Source organism: Berghia stephanieae, chromosome 9 (genome assembly GCF_034508935.2).
Source record: "Berghia stephanieae isolate SIO BIC M18660-M18661 chromosome 9, UCSD_Bste_1.3, whole genome shotgun sequence".
Classification (NCBI taxonomy): Eukaryota; Metazoa; Mollusca; class Gastropoda; order Nudibranchia; family Aeolidiidae; genus Berghia; species Berghia stephanieae.
In genome coordinates this window covers 8,218,069-8,223,132 of record NC_088368.1, presented here as the reverse complement: position 1 = coordinate 8,223,132, position 5,064 = coordinate 8,218,069, and the positions used below count along the sequence as shown (strand labels likewise).

Genomic DNA, 5,064 nt, shown 5'->3' with positions numbered 1-5,064 from the left:
TCCAGTAACAACAACCAAAAAAAACCCCCATCAAACCAACTCAAAAGCGTAAATAACTTGATAGAAATCACAGATTGCTTTTTATTATTGTTAGCAGACAGAAATAAATATAACATGGTATGAAAATCACATTATTTTAATTTTATGAACATTGTATTGACTCAATCATAGACCAGGTAATAAGAATCGATAAACAAATGAAAAATATATGTATGAGAACGATACAGTTTGAATGAGAAATAAGATAAAAAAGTAAATTGTTGAGAGAATTACATACTATTGTTATAGACAAACAACAATGGAAAAGTTTCAACAAATAAATGAAAGCAAACAGTGGTAAAGGAAACATCTCAAATACATATCTTTACTCTCTTAATATAATGCAAAGCTAATTAAACAAATTTGATTTCAATTCAAAATGAAGAGAATTAAGCACGACTAGCCCATGAAAGTACACAAAATAAATAATCCTGTTTATTTTTATTTCATTCAGTTTGAATTGGAGAGTACAAGTAAGAAAGAAAATGCGAGGAAAAACTTAAAAAATAGAAGTGAAAAGCCCAAACATTCATCATGATAAACCAATAAAGAATGACGGACTTGAAAATTGTTGAGATCAGAACAAGCATATAGGCGTAAACAGTTTCCATGTATTTGGGGAGCTGAGTTCTTTATTCCCTCATTCAAATATTTCTTGATTATCAGCAACTGTTTTTATGTTTGTTTTTAAGGGTTTTACGGCGCTCTCGGCACATTTAGGTCATTTCAGCGCGAGAAAAAAGGAATGAAATGGGATAGTGAAAAAAATTCTAGATGTACAATTAAAAGCATACAAGACAAAGTAAGACAAAGGGGGTTGGTTAAAATAAGGAACAGATATAGATTCCAAGAGCATACTATACTATCAATTTGCACAGATTGAGATCACCTAAATCTCATCAAGACACAAGCATCGGAATCTCAATTAGAAGAGGAATACTCTCAAATGCTTACATTATATATTCAAAACAACAATTATACAACAGTACACATATGATTTACAAGGGAAATAATATCATCGCCCAAAAACCATGGCAATACATTTGGTGATTACCTCCCTACAAAGGACACCGGCATGGGAAAGGACAAAACCAAGTAACCTCATTCCAAGACAAAGACAGAAAGCAATTCAGAAAACAGATTTCTTCCTCGTATGGACCATCATGAATTAAGTTGCTCATTCAGTCTTTCATCCCATTTTCAAAGGTAAGAGATTTTAAGGCCATGATCAATGTCCATCTGTTGTCCAATGACTAAACTTGCACAAACCAACATCTACGACAAAGTGCACGGTTTTTGTCTTTAAAAAAATCAGTTTCATCCTATATACATGAATTGTCTACAATACTACACAAAAAATTCTAATAAACTAATTTTTCTAACATAATAAATGAAAACATTTTATTTGACAGAAGCCAGCAAAAGAAAAGCAATGCAAAAAAATATTAGAAAGCGGTATACAGACGATACACGTACAAGTTATTTTGCATTTTATTTTATTTGTTTTCCAAGTTAATTTGTGTATTGTTGTGCTGACAAAGGGTTTGTACCCGAAATATCCATTGTCTGTTTTGTTCCCATACGAAGCCTCTCCATTTTCACTCTTTCGTTTAGCAAAAAAATATTGAAACCAGCATAAATAAAGTTATGAATAAGAAGGATTTTGATAGATAGATTTTAAAATATCACAACCATACTAGACCTCTATATATCCTTTCTGGACACGTGAATATGAACAGCACAAATTGATATGAATTATGTTATTTAATGATGACTCAAAAAGTAAAAAATATGTACATGTATATCGTTGACTGTGTTTTGCGCTTTAATTTGGTAATTTAGATGTACTATGTTACCGTAAAACATTAAATGTGTACTGATAGATAAGTGGATATAAGAATAAATGTTTGTAAACCTAATAATAATTGTTAGTCAATGACCTTTTACCTTTGCCTTTAGAACAGTCAGCAATGACAGAAAAAGTAAAAAATATATATGTATATGTATATCGTTGACTATGTTTTGCACTTTAATTTGGTAATTTAGATGTACTATACTACCGTAAAACAATAAATTTGTACTGATAGATAAGTGGATATAAGAATAAATGTTTGTAAACCTAATAATAATTGTTAGTCAATGACCTTTTACCTTTGCCTTTAGAACAGTCAGCAATGATGGACCACCAATTCATCGATGCTTTGTTGTTTGGTTTTTGTTTTCAGCAAGATGAGTCAATGATGAGTCAATCTCCATTTTGATATAGCCATTTTTGTTTTATTTAAAACAAAATTGCTTATCATTTGTAACGAAATTAAGATGAAGAATTCATTGGTACATCTTCCACATGGCCAAGGAGAGAAATACTGTAATATATTCTGACCTATATTTTTATTTATGTGGTTTATTATGCTATTTACTATTATTTTGCGATCCGTAAAAAGGAAAATGATGTGATAGATTGTAGATTTGAATTAGAATATCACCCCCCCCCCCCCCCCCCCAAAATAAAAGGTTAGTAATAGGGACTAGTTCAAGTTGGCAGCAACAACAACAAAATAAATGAAGATTACAAGAGCAATCTATCAATGAGTCAGGTGTGAGACTAACAAAAGATTCTGATATGAAGAATACACTCGGTGATTACAAAATGCTTGCAAAACTATTCAAAACTAAAAACTTTAGCCAAGAAGAGATGATTTACAATTTAAAAAATGTTATTTCCAAAATATGGAAACTATATGGGACAATTTCCCTCTCGATTAAAGATCTCAGGCAGAACTAGCACAACAAGTTATCTCATTTCAGGGCAAGGACGGAAAGCAACATAGAAACCGGAAATCAGATATCAAGAGAAATTAGAGACAACAAGAGCGACCTCCCTGGTCCACCGTTGAAGGTCTAAAGACCGCATTCAAACTTTTAAAAGCAAAAAATAAAAATATTATCATAATAATGAATCAATATCTCCTTAAATCATTTATTTATTGTTTACTGATTTGTTTATACTAACAACTTTTAGATAACACCCTTTTCAACACATGGTTATTTTAAGGGCAGCACCAAGGATTTGGGCCTGTCTACGCGTACGAGGGAGGAAAAACTCTCTGTATCACAACCAGTATTTGATTCAAAGTGAAAGAAAAATAATTTACCAATACAGTATCGGATCCCTCTATTCATATGCAAATTCAAGTTTTGTGACTGATATTAGTTATTGGAAAATTAACTTCTGAAAAATTACAGATGTCCAGCAGCAGGAGATCAGAAAAGTAAGTAGGTCTAATCATTGGTACCCACAAAGGAGGATAATTTGACTCTTTCATTTTGGGCTGACGAAAGTCATTTTAGCTCTGAGGCAAAATTTCCTTGATAAGCGGTGGAATAACAAGGAAAATAAATAAAGCCAGGCTGAAACTAATAAGAATTCTCCAAATTTCCCTGTTTAAATAAATCTTTATTGTGGACATCTGTATTTCAGTCAACTGGTGAGATATTATTCTTTTATATCATGGTTAATAAAAATAAAAGGCTTCCATAATGTAAAACTCTATCACATATGAAATAAATATATAAATATAAAAAGATACATTTTTTTATATTAAAATATTATCTTAAAACAATATGGAATTAGAAATATAAATATAACAAATCATTTAACTGTTATCATGGTCCTCCTCGTGTGTTATAGTTATACATAAATATTTATATATGGTAAAAACTTGCTATACTGGCAAACTTGCTTATTTCCAACTTAATGACGAGTACAGTTTATTAAATTTTAGATAAATCTATACATTAAATCAATAATTTTGACACCGTCGAAGTCAGTTATTGGAACTGCGCAAGTTTTTTTTTGGTTGCTGTTTATTTTGTGTGTGTGTAGTGTATGTATAATGTTGACTGATTATTAACTAAAAATCATGCTAATTAATTGAAGAGTTTTTTTTCTTCTTCTTATTTATCAAATCGAAAATGGTCTCTACTCAAATGAATGAGAATGGAATCATACCATGCCTTTAGTTAAGTAGGTTTATTGATCTGATCTACAATGACTTTGAGTGAGTCTATTATGACCGACTTCCTATGTGATTTATTAGATTTAACGCATCTGACCGTCTGGGTGTCAACGGGTAATTGTTGGAACTTTCGTTATGATGTAATGGTTTATTTGCATTTTACAGGGCATGTTTGACCACAGCCTCAATTGGGTATTTTGTCAGGGGAAAATATTTCATTGTGTATGGTGCCCTATATTATTCTAATAAATTATTATGACTTTGTTCCGGGAATGAAAATGAACACCTCTCTTTGATGTATTACGGGTCAATTAATGGTTTTAAAGGATCCAAGTTTTCAAAACTTAAGAAAACAGCAAAATATGAATTTAAAATAAAAATAAAAGATGTGTATCATGTCATCATTAATAAAAAGGTTGATAGAGATCAGCATTTTGCTGTAGCCAAGACCGGCAATACCGTGTTGGTAGGAGATAAATAAGTTTTATAACAGTGGGAAACAGCGGAATTCACTGAAAAAATAAAATAATTATTACACAAATTGGAGGTCATCATAGTTTCTTGACATCATCAAAAATCAAAATGTCAAACTTTGTATAAGAGATAAAGGAAACTCTATATCTTACTTATTGAATGGTTAAGAGACCAATAAATATATGTATTGACTTATGATAAAAAAATAAAAGGGCTTTTTATGTCTGTATGACTTTATGAAAATGGCTTTGCTGAACGATATTAGTGAACATGTCCATTAAGGCTTCATGCACAGCACATGTAGGCTACAAGATTGTCCACTGATTATATAAATATATATATTTAATTAAGGAATGTTTTTTGGCCTAATAATAAATCATGCAATGTGCAGCTTTTTGCTTGTGGTGTGGCACTCAGCTTTTTGAATTGTGGACCACTGGTTCAAGCTGCTGTGGAGCGTGAAAAGTTAAGTCCTTTGAAAATATTCTTTACTCACACTTTCTCACAATATTATTTTTGTATAATATAATAA

At 31.0% G+C, this 5,064-nt stretch overlaps 1 protein-coding gene across 1 annotated transcript in view; it reads right to left on the bottom strand.

The window, feature by feature from the left end:
• LOC144979606 (large ribosomal subunit protein uL29-like) overlaps nucleotides 1-5,064 on the bottom strand; it is a 38,394-nt gene that overhangs the window by 32,377 nt on the left and 953 nt on the right. The gene's annotated exons all lie outside the window — the stretch shown is intronic.